Raw genomic sequence first — 19,539 nt, 5'->3', positions numbered from 1 at the left:
ATAGAAGGTTTATTAATAACGTCTATGAGAGGAAGGTGTGTTAGAGTGGTGCCGTGATGGTCTGCTGGTACAGGCCGTCACCATAGGCTCAACTCCTTGTCACTTGGCAATAATTACGTAATCATTTCTCTTATCAACCAGAAAAAACTTTCCTTTTCACTCTAAAATAAAATTGTACTGGTGATACTCAAGAATCCAGTATTTTAACGTTGCATTTTCCCCTCATTTAAAAAGTTTCATCCATGTAACACGAACGTAAAAGAGTAATGTGGTAAGTGTTGGTTATCGTCGGTCAAAATATGCTTTCGTGACGACCTTTGACCCAAGAAAACGGAATACAAATCTAAAACATTAACCCCTTGACTACGATGGCTTAACCCCTTGACTACGATGGCTTAACCCCTTGACTACGATGGCTTAACCCCTTGACTACGATGGCTTAACCTCTTGACTACGATGATTTAACTCCTTGACTACGACACACACACACACACGCACCAGTATCATATCAACTCATAACCCATAATATGAGCCATCGACACACACACACACACGCACCAGTATCATATCAACTCATAACCCATAATATGAGCCATCAAAATACATCACACGTATACATACATTAACATAACTTACACCATGAGTAATGTCAACTTATGTGACCTAAAAGGTATTATAAACTGATTACGAGTTGATACTAAACTAATAATTCAATTGGTATTGGAGAGTGTTTGTAGTCTATCAGTTATCTAACTTAACCTAACCTAAACTAACTTAATCTAATCAAACCTAGCCTAAGCTAAGTTAAGCTAACCTAACTGAACCTTACCTAACTTAACTTAACCTATCAGATTTGGACCATGTGGGCAGTGAGCTGGTGGGAAGGGGAGGGGGGGGTAGGTTCAAGTCTGACCTGGTGTGTGTGTGTGTGTGTGTGTGTGTGTCTTATTCGCCTCATAATGTAATTCAGTTGAAGGCTGGAGATATATTAACGGGTATATAGTGAAAACTCTTAACTATGAGACGTCCATGACATTCAGTACACCCCATCTGAACCCTCACTTGACGCTACTCTTGATAATATCTACTGACGTCAAGCTCACAAGATGAGGAATTAAGAGGGTCGTGAATCTAACGTGAATCTAACGTGGGGGTTGTCACCTAGAAACACAAAATGTGAAAAAAAATGTACCACTTTCTGTTAGGTTAGGTGAAGTGATTACAGGTAACAACACGTACACGACAGTCAAGAATTTTGTAATCTCACTTAACCTAAAGATCACCTTACCCGAGTCGCTCATAGTACTCCGCCCTTAACTCATGAGACATAAAGGCAAGCGTGACCTGATCATGCTTCCCTGTTGGGCACTGTAAACGCTTCTGCGCTTCACCTTGCATAAGGATGTAGGGGAGTGCCCAATAAATAATAATAAAAAATAAAAATAAATAAACAACAGTGACAGGTGTCGGGAGATGTGAGCCAAGACACGTAGTCCTGCTGGGTACTAAAACCTTATTCTGAAACTTATATTAATGACGCTTTATCCGTCGGAAAATTTGCGTATTTTTATTTGGAGGAAAAACTTGCGTCGAGACAACATCCGGAGAGTATTCGTCCAGTGGGATATTGCCTGGTGGAATGTTGTGACGCAGTAGAGGAGGTGGAGCCTCATTGTAAACATGTTGTGGATGAGGGACAGAATTTCATTACAGCGGTTACCAACAACTATAGGTCGTGACATAACGCTGCGGCAACACAAACTTTCATCAGAGCCTGGCGTTCCTTTCTACCTGGCAATGAGGCTGTACAGGATCAACATTCACCCACCTTTTCTTTATGATGGGAACATTTAAAACACTGTAAAGACCTTGTGTGAGTTTGCAGCTGACCACCTTGTAATGGTTCTCTCGGTCTCATCGGAGGTGTTGAGACAGATGACACAGCTCCGTATTTTCTATGAAGTTAAGGATAAACTTTTGGAATTATCTGGTTAGTGAAGTCAGAAGGTATTTTCACGAAGGCCGGAAGAGGGAGAGGGGGAGGGGAAGACCAACGGGAGGAGACATGTACAGAGTCATGCAGGTCGAAGCAGGTGATTACGGAAAACCTGTGTAAAGAAAAATAAATCTTCAGGTCAGGATACTTAAGCTTCGCCCTCTGTACTCAATCAAACTTACCTTATATATGCATTTTTTTGTAATTTGTTCCCATTAACATTATAAAATACAGGTGTTTGTGATATATTGGTTGGAGTGCTCCATCCCGCTAAAGATGTAAACATAGGCACAGAAGTGTTGCCACGTCAGGCCAACCCATTTATAAACTCTAAAAGGAAGACGTCATGCTCTACGGGGTAAGAACACTGTACTTAGAAGACCTTATGAGTAAGCGGAAGGCCGAGTGACTGAGGTGCGGTGGTGGTAGTGTTGCACGGTTATTGCATGTGCTTTATGATGGTTGTTGCATGTGCTTTAAGATGGTTGTTGCATGTGCTCTAAGATACAGTGATCAAGGTTACAGGAAACACTGACGTGTCGGGCACCAGAACTCAAACACATACATTATACATAGGACAACACCGGATCTTATGGACAAAATAATTCAGTATTTCAATGAAAACTTCATTTGGTAATTTTTTTTTTTGCGAACAATCTAAAGCTGATCTGTGGAGATGTTACGGTACTGCACAATGTAGATTAAAAAAAATTCCGATACACAAGGAGGCAGCACGGCCGGCATTGCACTCAACCGCCTTCACCTTCCCCAACAGTAGTGTCAGGTAGCCATTCACCGCTGGGTATTGGTGTACAGTACCACAGGCACGACTCTGTGTTTCATAAGAAATCCTTTTCATTTTGTAAAACAGTTGTCGTGTTTATGGATATTTAGAAAAGGTCAAAAGATTTTGTAGTTAACTTATTACCATTTGATTCTGGACTTTATTGACCACAAGGAAAGTAATACATTTACATTAACAACTCGTCACTTACATTATGAACTGATACATAAACACGAACGACTGCAATTACGTTAGCCATTTTCTTGCTGGCCATCGTGATTAACATCAGAGGCGTATCTATCTCGCTATTTGTAATTACTGATGGCTATATAGTGTACTGTATGTAATAAGACTACGGCCTTAAAGACCCTAGTTGTTGGAGTGCTGTAATACATCATAATATCCAAGACCACAACAGTTGATCCTGCCAAAGGGAAAACATGAATAGAAGAAAAGAATGGTGGTTAATATTATCCTGGGCTGCCAGATAGTATCGTCAGCTGTTTGTATGCTGGCTTCTGAACTGTACAAGAGGACACCTTTACCCGTGACACAGCTTGAGGCTCCACCACCACGCCACAGGCAGCCACCCTCGGCTGTTACTTCAGGTTTGCAGGACTTCACACACCCAAAATTTGACGTCTAGTACCAGGTAAACTGAAAAAATGGTTTTTATGTTAGAACAACCATTTTTCTATTGTTTTTCCTGATTTCCGCGAAATCTCAACCCTTATCATGCCATCCAAAATACTGTAGAAATACATGATACATGGTCAGCCCGCACACTGTTGCATAAGGAGTAAAATGGTAAGGTGGTGGGCGTGTTAAAGTAGTGAAGCTCCATCCTGTGTTCACGTGACTGACGGCTGCTGTGGCTTATAGCATCCTAGTGCGCAGCGTCCAGGGACCTCTGGCAGCCCCGACTCCTCCTCTCTATATATACACCTCTCCCGTCGCCCTCCAGTTAAGTCACACGGTCGATACTATATTGCGAGGCGGTCTTTTACAAAACTGTCATGCGCTGTGAATGTTATAAGCTCTTACCTATCTGAAGAATATAACTTAACTGCCGGTTGTCTGTTAGCAAGATATTGAAGAGGAGCAACTTTACTACCTGGGTGAGTATTGTGTTGTGTATAACGCTAAGGGTAGTGTTCCATCTGTCTTTGTTGTTAGTGTACTGTTATTTGTGGCATATATCTTGGGGGCTACAGTGGATTTAATATATATATTGTGGTTCTGGTAGCAACACACGACCATAGACCAAATGATTTCCAAAAAGATGGATCCAACTACTAAAATTATCGTGTACTAAATATCATCGACTCAGTGTTTAAAATCAGGTTAGGTGTGATGAGATTCTGTCCAACTAATACAAAAAGTGCGAGTATATACCAAAGCTCGGCCCCCCCCCCCAAAAAAACATATATTCCAAATTCAGGATATTTACACCTTAACAATATTCACTTGTGTAATAACAGGATTTACTCTCTATTAATCGTCGCAGTAGATACCTTGACACCAAGTTGCGGAAGAGGAACACTGCAGCAAAAAACACATCTGTTGCGGCAGTGAGAGTGAATGAATGACAGTAAATAAAGGGAGAGAGACTGTAGTGATCTCTCTGGACGATTCTGACTGCTGCAGCGTAGAACATCCTGCAGGCGAGACTCGTAACACATACACACACACACACACACACACACACACAAATCGTCTATATGTGTATGTGGGAAAGAAGAGGTAGTGGATTATTTTTATTTTGTGAACTTTTATATATGGAACCCAGTCATTGTCTACGTTTTTATATGAACCTCGTCGTTGTTTACGCTTATATTTGAACCCCGCAACTGTGAACACTTACAGTACCTTGTCATAGTGAACGTTGACACACAGCTTACAAAAACTGTGAATTTTAACTATGACATGGCCAGAGATCACTAGGTTAGGTTAGGTTCTATAGGTCTAAAGTCTCTGGTGAGAGGCTGTACACTTGATAGCCTTCACTTGCCCCGCTGAGTGAACCTTTATGGGTGCCGACCAAGGACCCTTAACCCTTCCGGGGGAAATTAGATCGTTTAGATTAGCTTCAGGTTAGGTTAGTTTAGGGTAGTTTGGGGTTAGGCTAGGTTAGCTTTAGGATGTTAGATCATTACGTGACATAAGCAGGTAATCATAAATTAATATAATCCCATTGATATTATATTATTTTACGAGTCAATATTTTGTCTCCATGAAGATCGTTTTATATCTCTTTAATATGTGTGTGTGTGTGTGTGTGTGTGTGTGTGTGTACAACAGCGTTCGTCGCGTTTTATGGTGTTTAATCACCAGGTGAAATAAGCTGGGGTGCCTAATCTTCATGTGATTCAATCGTTCATATATATATATATATATATATATATATATATATATATATATATATATATATATATATATATATTATATATATATATATATATATATATATATATATATATATACAGAAAAAGGTAATTCATTATATATTGGTCTCTGAAGATATGAGAGAGAGACACGTAAAGCTAGAGTGTGTACCCATTATTATCTCTCTCTCTCTTTCTCACACCCTTATCATAGATTCAAGATGAGGTCTATGGTGGATACCGTTCTGTTATCCAATTCTAGAGAGAGAGAGAGAGAGAGAGAGAGAGAGAGAGAGAGAGAGAGAGAGAGAGAGAGAGAGAGAGTGTTGGGTGGCTTTAGTCTGAAGGAAATTTGCAAAAGATAATTTATATTAAATTCTAGGAAGAGTCAAATAAATTCCCAGGGAAGAGGTGGGACGGTGAAGAAGTTTGTAGAATTTATGGTCGATGCTGATAAAGGTCAAAGTTATGGTATTTATAAAGCAATGACTGCCTTAGTGTACGTCGTCGGTATGAATGGAGGGAAGAAGACCTGGAAGCTGGTGGATGGAGTGGGAATATTTTTAGAACAAATATTTAAAACAAACAAAAAGGGAAATAGGGAAGTTAAATAAAGAGTAAATACAAGAAAGAAAGAATAAGAGGGTGTTTAGAGTAAAAAAATAAATAGGTGTGTGTGTGTGTGTGTGTGTGTGTGTGTGTAAGAAGACCAACTACGTGATAAATGAGTGACTTAGTATTATCACTATATGGATGTATAACTCTTAAGTGTTTTACGGTGATTAGGACAGACAGCGGAATATTACGTAGTAGACAAACGAAGGATGAACGAATTGTGGAGAGATTCATTGGTGAGAGATGGTGGATGCATTAAGGGTGATTATGGTTAGGTGGAGTGGCTGACGGGTGAGAGGCTAATGATGAAGAGTTATAACAAGGGAGTTAGTGGTGGGAAGGGGAGGGAGACAGAGGAAGACTGCAAGAGAGATGGACGATCATTTTAGGTGAGGCTTGGATATGTCACCTTAGATGCAGCTGTATGTATTGTACTGTGGAGTCGTGGTAGTACAGTACATGAGACTCGACTCACCAGACACAGAGAACAGTTATGTTGTATTATAAACAATATAACAACCTGGAAACTAAGGCTTCGACTCGTGCACTTAGGGACTGTGTGTGTGTGGGGTATATAATGATATTGTATATAATGCGTGCGTGCGTGTCTGTCAGCGCGTGCGTGGATGTATCCATGTGTGTGTGTGTGTGTCTGTGTGTTGGCAGGATAGTTATCACGTGTAGGCTGCGTGACGCCACGGTGTATTGATCACTTAGAGGTTCCCGACGTAGAAAAAACCACGTTGTACATTTCAGCACGCCTGGCAACAACGTGTACACGCATCATTAACACCCACCTTAATACTTACACAGACGTACAGGATACACACATACACGGTAAAAGACGCTATTTATAGAGGCGTGCAGGATATACCTCAGGCAGAGATGTAAACAAAGGGCGACGCCTGCGTGATGATGGCGGCGGCGGTGCACCGAGTGACCTCACCATCTACATGACCTACTTTGAGGAGGATTGGTGGCGGCAACACACAGCCTTGGCTCTGTTTAGATGACCGTCCATTTAATGGTTCCTGGCTCAACTAACAGCGGCTTCACCTATTTTTCCTTCTTAAAACAAAGAAAAAATTGACTTAATTCGTAAAGAAAACGGTAGAAGGAAAAACGGTATTGCGCTTTTCGAGATATACGTAGTTAAAAGTCTTTTGGGTAATACTACAAAATAAAGTATATTCGTAAAATTGTCCGAGGTGTAGTTTTTCATTCTTTCGTTTTTTTATTTCCTGAAGTAATACAGTCATGATAGTGTGTAAGATACGTGAAGACAAAGTGAGAGAAGAAGAGAGAGAGCTTGTGTATGTGAGGGCGGCCAACTGAGGCTCACACACCTTATATATCCGGCACACTTATCAAACTAACACCACCTTGATGGGCCCCGTGCGTGTAGCCCCCCCTCCCCCTCAGGTAGCGCCTCACCAGTTACCTTCACTAAACCATAATGGAAACTTCTCTCCGTAAACTTGAAGTATTTTATCTCTTATCTCTTGTATCACCACAGCCACTACCCACTAATACTGAAAAGCTATTTATTCTACTTGTCGGTTTAATGTATGATCCTGATGTTTATATTAACGGTGTTTTAATTTAGTGTTCTCCATTGACGCGAAAAGTCTGGCGAGTCATAAATTTAACTGTGGGGAAATGTATATAATATTGTCTTAAATTATTACGTTATCTTTACAATACCTTTTACGTTGACCTCCATGACCTTGAAGAGTCTACCAAGGTCATCTCTCCATCAGCCAACACAACCTGACGGACGCTTACCGACCCTCAGGGGGCTTGTGCTTGAGTTATCCTATGAAAAAACACAGACGTACGCACAAACGGACACCAACTAGTATGTTTCTTTCTGATGAACTTGTGAGCTTCTGGTTCATTCCACGACCATTACGCTCAAAGCCCAGACCAGGATGAAGAGTTACCTGTGCAGTACTAAGTCTAGGGTCCCAATATCCACATTTACATACTTGGTGTTAACCTTGACTGGGGCGCTAGTGAAACCTGTAGTGTGGTATAAAGTTTTATTAACGGTTAAAGTATAGATTTTCTCACATAGCGCACACAGGTTGTTGGCGTGATATAGTGTAATAATGGAGACGAGGCAGAAGGTAGAGTGGAGAACAGTGGACGGGTGCAAGGCAAGATGGAAGTGGTGGTGATGAAACAAGGCATTGGGTCCGTCAGCCTCAGTCTATAGATCCACAGAGATTCTTAAATATTTTTTTCCAATAAACTGGTAAGGTGAAAATGTATCTTACTGACTCGCTTGGGTTACTACAGCCTACATATATATACACTTAAGATGGTGGGTGGCATATAGTGTCAGAAATACCCGGAGACTTAAAAAAAAATACTCTCACTGACGGGGGAGCTCAAGTTTAAAGTATTGAGCTCTTGGGAAAAAACTGAATCGAAGCTTAAACCAACAGTTGCCCCTTCAGCTCACCTCTCCTCATTACCCCATCATCAGGTGTTCTTTAAGTCTCAGGTACGAAAGGTTATACTGTACATAAGACGCCTATCATCAACATGGCCGCCATGCTAACCTGCCGGCGACGCCAGTAGATATAGGTAGATGACTGGGGGGCGTGTGTGAGGATGTGGGCGTGAATGTCGGGGTGTGGGAGTCTGAGGGTCACAGCAACAACATTAAGCCACACCCACATTGGTTAATATCCATCAAATTAACATGCAAGAGGCCAGCGGAGACTACATCTATATATTTACACACACACACACACACACACACACACACACACACACACACACACACACACACACACTATAGACAACAAACTTGACTGGAAGGCCCATGTAAATAACACAGTCAAGGCAGCCTCGTACCGTCTCTACATGCTACGAAGACTTAGGTCACTTGGGACACCCACGCCAGAGCTGAGGACCATCTACAACGCCTTTATTCTCCCCAAACTAATGTATGCGTCACCAGCCTGGTCGTCTTCTCTCAACTCCACCCAACAACGTCAGCTAGAGAAGGTACAGAAAAGGGCCTGCAGAATCATGCTCGGCGCAGAATACTCCGGCTACACCAACGCTCTCTCCACCCTGGAAATGCCATCCCTCAGTGACCTCCACCACCAAGCACTGGAAAGGTTTGGCAGGGGACTACTGCACCACCCTCGTCATCGCCACCTCCTGCCACCGGCAGCCCCCCACCCACCTCGCGCAGTCCGCCACTACAACAAAATACAGCCCATAAGAGCTCGCACCGATAGATATAAGAACAGCACCATCCAATCTATTGTTAAAATAATAAACAACTCCTGATTTATGTCCTGTACAGCCCTGTAAATGTATTCACTGCATATTATATCATTATGTCTAAATCAAATGTAAGTCTGTATATTTTCAGCCACCGGCTGCAACTCTATTATTAAACCGTTTATTATTATTATTATTATTATTAATATTATTATTATTATTATTATTACACACACACAAAATCTAATGATGGCTGAAATACTTTCCCATATGAATCCACAGGTGTAATTATAGGTTAGATTAGGTTAGGTTATGCTAGGTTAAGTTAGGTTAAGCTAGACAAGGTTTAATTAACTTAGACCAGTAAAGATCAAGGTGAAATAAATAAGGATGCCTAATTTTCACGTGATTCAACTTTAGTACTTGGAAGCAACATTAGGCCAGTGAACAGAACGCCGGGTGCAGCTGTTCACTCGGGTTTGTTATCTCCAGGTTACGAAAACAACGTGTGTGGGGTGGGGTGGGGTGGGGTGGAGTGGGGTGGGGAGGAGTGGGGTGGGGTGGGGATGAGTGTATGTCGAGGGGCGGGCGGGTGATAGTAAAGAGGCCCAGTGTAGTGTATGTTTTATCTTATCAGGTCAAGTGTTTACCACAACGTACAGTCCTTATACTTACACACACTTACACATATATAAAAAAACACACAACTATCAAGGAAATACACACACACACACACACACACACACACACACACACACATACAGGGACAGTGAAGGTGACAGGTGATGATAACTTTAAGAATAAAAGAGACAGAAATCAGAGAATAGAACGAGACAGCCAGAAACAATAATTAATACTGAAAACATTATAAAAGATATATATATATATATATATATATATATATATATATATATATATATATATATATATATATATATATATATATATATATATATATATATATATATATATATATATATATATATATATATATATATATATATATATATATATATAAATTAATACTGAAAACTATAAAATAAATATATGTAAAAAAAATAATGAAAATACTATAAAATAAATATATAAGGCCTGGTTCTTGTAGTGGTGATGTAGGTAATAATAATACTGTTTGTCACAGTAACGTGTTATCAGACCCACAACGACCAACACTATATGATAGCATGACCGATTGCAATATATCCCCCTGCCACACAGACAAACAAATTGATATATACACACACACACACAAACAAATTAACACATACACATGCGCACAGGCAAACACACTGAGACACACACACACACACAGATAAACAAAGTGACACACACACACATTATAATGAGCACAAACATACAAACACACACACACACACACACACAGCATACAAACAAACAAACAAACACACACACACACAGCATACAAACAAACACACACACACACACACACATTGATACCTGAGATAAAGTGATCTGATAACACCCAACAGGATATGGCCGGTTAAGTGCTCGTGAAATGGCGGCCATGGAGCACTGAGAGAGAGAGAGAGAGAGAGAGAGAGAGAGAGAGAGAGAGAGAGAGACAACAGTTTATGGTATAAAGATTATAAAATATATATATAAATGGCTAGGGTGCACTTTATAGGTACAGTACGTCGTTAAAGTGAAGTGCACATCATTATAGTGAAGTGTATATCATTAGTGAAGTGTACATTGCTAGTGAAATGCACGTATTTAGTGAAGTGTACCTCATTATAGTGAAGTGTACATCATTAGTGAAGTGTACATCATTAGTGAAGTGTACATCATTAGTGAAGTGTACATCATTAGTGAAGTGAGCATTTTATCGTTACGTCACAACATTGTTTACAGCATCAGCTGGTGAATAAACAGAGGGCATGAAACACCTCGACCGGCTGGTGTGTGTGTGTCAATAGTTGAACTCTCTTTCTTTCATTTTCTCATTTTAAGACTCTCTCTCTCTCTCTCGCTCTCTCTCTCTTTTCTGTCTTTTCTGTCTTTCTTTCTTTCTCTCATTTAAGGATTATCTCTCTCTCTCCCCCGGCCAGTGTGTCAGTTCTCACCTTCCCCTTTTCACCTATGCTAATGACGTGCTAATTAATTCTAACACCTCCAATTTTTTTTACACCTGCTTGACTTACTGGTGGTGGTGGTGGTGGTGGTGGTGGTGGTGGTAGAGGATAACGCAGGCAGAATGAGAGAGAGAGGTGAGGGCGTGAGGCCAAGTGAGGATACATTTTGAGGTAGTTGAGTCACCAACCTCCAGCACTCACACCTCCTCCACCCACCTGCCCAAGTACTCACTGTTGCCAGGTATAAGGGCTTTCTGCTTGTGCCAGGCATCTTCTTCAGTGACCACCACCTATAGTGACCACCTTAGTACAGTGACCACCTTAGTACAGTGACCACCTTACTACAGTGACCACCTTATTTCACCCCACATTGCCAGGTTAGGTTAGGTTAGGTATTCACAACACAAACGAATCAATATACTGGCATTTTATTTTTTTTTCATAACAAAGCTAAAAATAATACTGTTATATATTCACAATTGTTATTTATTTTGTATTATTTACTTATGGTGTAATTACGCACTAGAATACATTGTAATAGCCCCTTTAAAGATAGGGGGGGGGGGTACCTCCTTAATTTGTTGATATTTTTAAGGACCAAAGATATAAAACAAACAAATAAATAAATAAATAAAAAGTTAATTAATTTTTCCCAACCATGTCATCATGAAGATAGACCTGTAATGATTTAATTCACAAAGCAGTTAATTATACTAGAATATTTGTGACGTAATAAACTGAAGTACAGGACAAACACTTTCTATCTGAGCGACTTTAAACAACAAAGATTAATCACTTTATCAGCCATTATCGTCAATTTCAAGTAAAGTGTTATAATTATCTCCATTATTGTTGTCGTTGTTATTGATGTTGTTATTGATGTTGTTATTGATGTTGTTATTATTGATGTTGTTATTATTATTGTTGCTGTTGTTTTTTGTTATTGGCGTTGTTCTTGTTTTTGTTGTTACTGTTATTATTATTATTATTGTTGTGGTAAGTCAATATTTTTATCTTAATATGGAACCAAAATATTTACAAATGCATGAGAATAATAATACTTTCTTCTAATTTCCTAATCCTCGTGATGGTGTGTGTGTGTGTGTGTGTGTGTGTGTGTGTGTGTGTGTGTGTGTGACAATGACAACCATACAAAAAACTGTTGGCATTGACAAATTTTAACTCTTATCTAATTATATTCAGTTCACTTGGTCAAATAAGTTAGAATGCATAGACAATTTAATTCATTCTATTTATATGCAGTTTAATTTAGTATATAAAATAAGGCCATATTAACTTCAACGCCGCCTACAACAGATACACTAAATTTCCTTCATCAGTTAAGTCAATCAGTCAGTAAGTCAATCAGTCAGTGAGTCAATCAGTCAGTAAGTCAATCAGTCAATAGCTAATTGTCTCAACACATCCCTGGACGCACTAGACATTAAAAAATAAATAAAACAACGTAGAAACCTTTTGAGAACCCGAGGAGGTGGTGGTGGTGATGAAACAGAGGAGGTTGTGGGCTAAAGCACCGTTTTCTCTCACACACGGTTTTCTCTCACTTGGTGAATATTGGTGAGGGAGAGAGATATCTGTGCCCCCCCCCTCACCTCCGGCCAACCCCTAGTCCCTACCCCTGATATGTAAGAATAAATTTATATATACTGTCTTTTATGAAAATTTGTGGTTTGTTTTATATATATAAGCAATCTGCAATAATATTTTAAATGGAAATATGACTTCATAAAATCCATGAACAACTTACAAAATACATTTATGTTAATTTAGAGTTTACAAATAATTTAGTTATTGTGTAAATACAAACTTGCACGATTATGTCTTTGGAATTCCAATTAACTAAAGATTGTGAGGATCGTGTCGGTTATATTACAAGACAAGGCACAGCCGTCCACCGGATGGTAGTGAGTGGCGTCTACAGTATGTAAGGAAGACAAGTGACTCCCTGCAGTCTGTCCCGTGTTACCGCCCTGCTGCTCTGTCTGAGATAAATTGTTCACAGTAACTGAGACGTGTACAGTAGTGGCAGCGCCGCACGAGGTTCGCTCCCAAAACAAACAAACAAATTGTGTGTTCTGAGAAAAATGTACCTGTATATCAGAAGTCCCACACAAACAAATTTGGTTCTTCATAGTGTGACTCCTGTGTTTATCCTAAGTTGTAACTCATCAGACAATTCTTGGAGCAGGAAAGACGTAATTATACAGCCTCCGCTACACACCTGTCTGTAAGCCGCCACACCGTTACTGTACTGCGTGAATCACATCTGCATCTTTACAAAACCTGGGTGAGTGGCTCCATCAGTGGCTCTCAGGTAAGGAAGTACTGTTGACTTCTGTGTTTCGAGCACGTAAGAAGTGTGTGTCTCCATTAACAGGGCCTCTCAGTAGAGATTTATTCAAGGCTGAGAGAAAGCAGGACAGATAAACACGTGAGCAAGATAAAGCCCCGCGCGTCGCCATACAACATAGTGGACTGTCATCAACTCTCAAATAGCGTTACTCTTTTGTCTGCGAGTGTAAGTGTCTTTATGAGAATACTATAACTCGCTTAATCCGTAGTAACGTTATTCAACACTTGTGATAGTCTGCACTGGGAGCATGACAGGCTGGTTACTTGACTCACAGATGATGATAAAGTAGCCTGACCCAAATAGGACAATGGTCCCCACTTCAGACAGTGTCCCCGAAATCTTATTAACAAAGAACTAGAACTTTGTCACACTCTCGCCCTTCACACTTGCCCATATTCAGTATTGCTTTAAGTATATCCAAAAGCTGAGTGCCTCCACGCAGCCAAACTACAAGTTCAACAGTGCGTCAACTGTTTTATCGGAGTAATGTGTTTGTGAGGGTTGACACAACACTCCACCGACGATCTCCATCTGAGTGACCATCACCTTACGAGGCATGTTAACTTTCCTCCTTATGTTAAAAGCGACCACCACAGGATGACCTCATGTGTCTGATGTGCGGGAGAAGTTTCACCCATGAGAGACTAAAAGACTAGAAACAACAACAACACACATTCCACTGTTTATAGAGGACCTCAGTAATGGCCAACAGGTTATCATCACAAACTTGTGGTGTAAAACATTCACTCATTGACTAACCACCCGCCGAAAACTTTTCATAAAAAAAAATCTTAACATTCCAAGTTGTCTTATCAGCTTAACCTTACATTGTTTTTTATTATCTTTACGAAAATGAGTCTAAAATCATCATATTTTTCCCCTGGACTATGGCACGTGTACAAGATTTACCTACACACGTGGACGACTGTCAAGCCTCTCCAATTCTTTACCTCTCTTGAGTTGTGTCAATACCGGACGCAGTTTTATGGTGTAATCGGCAAGTGTCACTTACGATACAGAGGAGACAAACCCCAGTACAGTGCCTGCCTCTCACCTCGGCGACTGGGGTTAGGTACACAATACGACCTCAATGAACTTAACGCTTTCTCAGGGTACAGTACTCTGATATCCTCTTGTACTAACACTGGACCCTGGGGTGTAAATACAAGGGGGGGGGGGTTAAACCTGTCTCACCGGCTTCTTTCTTTCACCATCTACCATAAAGACGCAAAGAAACAACAACAAAATATCCACCGGATGTAGATGATGTGTAAGTGGCTGCAGGGACGCCGCTCTCAGATACCACCGCCTCCGTCATCTCCTCCTACAGTCTAATATTTCGTGACTCACTGTTGCGTGAGTCGTCATTTACTCCTTACAGTATAAAAATAGTATACTATCATCCATCTCACATATCGTCATCCACCTCCCTTACATATCGTCATCCACCTCCCTTACATATCGTCATCCACCTCCCTTACATATCGTCATCCACCTCCCTTACATATCGTCATCCACTTCCCTTACATATCGTCATCCATCTCACATAATAAACCTTACCATACACCACAGGCTGTTCACCACATAACACCTCCTCACGTTAGCAACAGAGTGAAATGAGTTGCTTTACTTAGAGGTGGACAGGGGTTGGAAGCACGAGTCACTTCTAACTATAGCACTGCTGATAGCTGAGTAGAGTAATATATTAAATACTTTCTAACCATCACACCAAAACGTGACAAGAATCAAACTACTGTGGCTTTATAATATTATTTTAGTAGGTTATTATTATCGTTAAATATACTTCAGTAGTTTCCTAATCTTAAAGCTCTTCCCATTTTTTGGTTAATCGTAGGATTTTTTTTTTTAGATACAAACGAAAATTGATTTATTTTTTCGTACGAGTTAGCACATTATATCTGAACCCTTTATATACTGACACTACAGGTATAAGGTGGTATTGTACGTTAATATACTGACACTACAGGTATAAGGTGGTATTGTACGTTAATATACTGACACTACAGGTATAAGGTGGTATTGTACGTTAATATACTGACACTACAGGTATAAGGTGGTATTGTACGTTAATATACTGACACTACAGGTATAAGGTGGTATTGTACGTTAATATACACACTACAGGTATAAGGTGGTATTGTACGTTAATATACTGACACTACAGTATAAGGTGGTATTGTACGTTAATATACTGACACTACAAGTATAAGGTGGTATTGTACGTTAATATACTGACACTACAGGTATAAGGTGGTATTGTACGTTAATATACTGACACTACAGGTATAAGGTGGTATTACGTTAATATACTGACACTACAGGTATAAGGTGGTATTGTACGTTAATATACTGACACTACAGGTATAAGGTGGTATTGTACGTTGTACTACAGGTATAAGGTGGTATTGTACGTTAATATACTGACACTACAAGTATAAGGTTATTGTACGTTAATATAATGACACTACAGGTATTGTACGTTAATATACTGACACTACAGGTATAAGGTGGTATTGTACGTTAATATACTGACACTACAGGTATAAGGTGGTATTGTACGTTAATATAATGACACTACAGGTATTGTACGTTAATATACTGACACTACAAGTATAAGGTGGTTTGTACGTTAATATACTGACACTACGGTATAAGGTGGTATTGTACGTTAATATACTGACACTACAGGTATAAGTGGTATTGTACGTTAATATACTGACACAACAGGTATTGTACGTTAATATACTGACACTACAGGTATTGTACGTTAATATACTGACACTACAGGTATAAGGTGGTATTGTACGTTAATATACTGACACTACAGGTATAGTGGTATTGTACGTTAATATACTGACACTACAGGTATAAGGTGGTATTGTACGTTAAATACGACACTACAGGTATAAGGTGGTATTGTACGTTAATATACTGACACTACAGGTATTGTACGTTAATATACTGACACTACAGGTATTGTACGTTAATATACTGACACTACAGGTATTGTACGTTAATATACTGACACTACAGGTATTGTACGTTAATATACTGACACTACAGGTATTGTACGTTAATATACTGACACTACAGGTATAAGGTGGTATTGTACGTTAATCACTACATTACGGTGAGGTTAAACACACAACACCTGAGACACCGATCAATCCCCACTACACTCCTCGCTGCTTTTGAAGTATAGCGGCCATGTTGGAGGCGGGAGGTTTAAAGTTTAATTGAGAAGGTTGTAAATGATCTAATATTGTAATGGGACTAATACGCGTTTGTTATTTATTTAGGTGGAAAGACAAGTACAGTAATTTCTCCTTGTATTAAGTATTGTGTTAATGAGACATGACACAAGGTTAATGGCACTTTTTTCTTTAATGGAGCAGTGATAATATGGATAAAGTAGGATATAAATTAAATATATTCGGATCAAATACTCAATACACCGTGGCATGAGAGAGCAACGCTGGCGCCAAACATCCTCTCTCTCGGCCAGTGATCGTTAAGGTCGTAAGGTCGTCAATGGGTGTTGGCCCGTGCGCCACACTTCACTCCCGACACCACCACAGGGTAGGTTGTAGTAGTGACTGTGTCCTGTCACTGAACACAACACACTCACCTGTCCTCACCTCCAACCTCACCTCAAGTTCTCCCACGCCCCCCTTCCCCTGCCCCTGGGTACTGGCATCTCCGTGAGTCACAAGTGAGGCAGTTGGCACGAAGCCATAATAATATCGAGGTAATAACACCAACAGTAAGGGGAGGGAGGGCGAAGGAAGGTACGCGCCCACCCCGTGAACACTCTCTCTCTCTCTCTCTCTCTCTCTCTCTCTCTCTCTCTCTCTCTCTCTCTCTCTCTCTCCTTCTCTCAGCCCTAATAAACTCCACCCACACCTCTTTCCTCTCTCTACCTCTCACTATTCCAGGTCTACTCTGCTCTCACTCCTAAAATACCAATAATTATACCTATTCTCAGAGACCAAATAGGGAAAAATTATACACCATATTTTCAGTGTCCATCGCGTTGTCTAAATCCTTAATGGCAATAAGATAGATAGATGAATAGATATATATACAGAATAGATAGACAAGGGGCAGAGACAGACAGATATATAAAGCGTGATTATGCCCCCCTCCCCCCCATGAATGAATACAGTGTAGGTCCACAGTATATTTAATATGATATAATTCACACACACACAAACACACACACACACAGTAAATCCAGTTGAACAAAATATTACATAAGAAGCCCATTAAACACCTTCTTTCCTTCAAGGTCTTTTAAAACTGTCAGATGTAGAATTTATTTACAGAGACGAAGACGATCATTGTTAAAGATGTTTTTTTTTCTTCTTCTTCTTCATCTTTTAATTTCTCGAAAAAATTCATTATTAGATTTTATTATTATTATTATTTTGTTTTAATTCTCAAAAAAAAAATTTGATGTGCATTGTATTCTGGGAGGTGGTGAGTGACAGGACAGGTTAACAACAAAGAAGAGGATATCACGTGAAGATTAGGCGCCTTAGCTTATTCTTCTTTACCTAAAATGATTAAACACCCTAATGCTATACTGTACCTCCGATAGTGAGGTTTGGTTAGGTTAGGTTATAGTTGGTTAGGTTAGGTTCAGATTTGGTTGGATTATAGTAGGTTTAGGTTAGGTTAACTTATATAAAAATACGTTAGATTAGACTATCTTAGGGTGGATTAGAATAGGTTAGCGCTGAAGGTGCTTAATCAAAAATTCAACATCGAGTATAGAGTTACAGTTACAAATAAATGTAAGATATACTTAAGAGAAACTATAGACGATCAGATCAATGCTTAACGTTGATCCTAACCTAACCTAACCTAACCTAACCTAAGCTAAGCTAACCTAACCTAACCTAAGCTAACCTAACCTAAGCTAACCTAACCTATTTGGAGCGAAGCAACATGTCATTGAGAAACATATGGCGTCTGTGTGATACAAAATAAGACTAGATGCCCTTATAGTGCTATTTGTTATGTGACCAATACAGGAAGCCATACACACACACACACACACACACACACACACACACACACACACACACACACACACACACACACACACACACACACACACACACTTCAGCTAGGCTCGGAAGTATTGGTAATCAAATTCCCCCAAAATAAAAATAATGATTACAATCTCTCGAGCCAAGGTAAGATTTTCGAGAATGTTATGTTTGTGGATAATAATATACGTAAATAACTTAATAAAATATGAAATGTAATGAACGTCAAGGATTACGAGGTATAAATACAAAGTCTGTTATCTTACTCACTTCCACCAGACACCTCCACCTGACACGTCCACTAGACACCTCCACCTGACACGTCCACTAGACACCTCCACCTGACACTTCCACTAGACACCTCCACCTGACACTTCCACCAGACACCTCCACCTGACCTCCCACTAGACACCTCCACCTGACACGTCACTAGACACCTCCACCTGACACTTCCACCAGACACCTCCACCTGACACTTCCACTAGACACCTCCACCTGACACTCCCACTAGACACCTCCACCTGACACGTCCACTAGACACCTCCACCTGACACTTCCACCAGACACCTCCACTGACACTTCCACTAGACACCTCCACCTGACACTTCCACCTGACACTTCCAACCTCCACCTGACACTTCCACTAGACACCTCCACCTGACACTTCCACCAGACACCTCCACCTGACACTCCCACTAGACACCTCCACCTGACGTCACTAGACACCTCCACCTGACACTTCCACCAACACCTCCACCTGACCTCCCACTAGACACCTCCACCTGACACGTCCACTAGACACCTCCACCGACACTTCCACCAGACACCTCCACCTGACACTTCCACTAGACACTCCACCTGACACTTCCACCTGACACTTCCACTGACACCTCACCACACTTCCACTAGACACCTCCACCTGACACTTCCACTAGACATCTCCACCTCGTCAGGCAGTTAACTCGTACATATTAG

At 40.3% G+C, this 19,539-nt stretch overlaps 1 protein-coding gene across 1 annotated transcript in view; it reads left to right on the top strand.

Annotated features, from left to right (window-relative positions):
• The first annotated feature begins 3,732 nt into the window (after positions 1-3,732).
• LOC121863824 overlaps positions 3,733-19,539 on the top strand; it is a 38,443-nt gene continuing 22,636 nt past the window's right edge. The window contains exon 1 of the mRNA XM_042362693.1: positions 3,733-3,898. The gene's annotated coding sequence lies outside the window, so the exon portion shown is untranslated. The remainder of the gene's footprint in view (positions 3,899-19,539) is intronic.

This window comes from Homarus americanus, unplaced genomic scaffold (genome assembly GCF_018991925.1).
Source record: "Homarus americanus isolate GMGI-L3 unplaced genomic scaffold, GMGI_Hamer_2.0 scaffold48354, whole genome shotgun sequence".
Taxonomy (NCBI): Eukaryota; Metazoa; Arthropoda; class Malacostraca; order Decapoda; family Nephropidae; genus Homarus; species Homarus americanus.
This window is presented reverse-complemented; position numbering and strand designations above follow the sequence as displayed.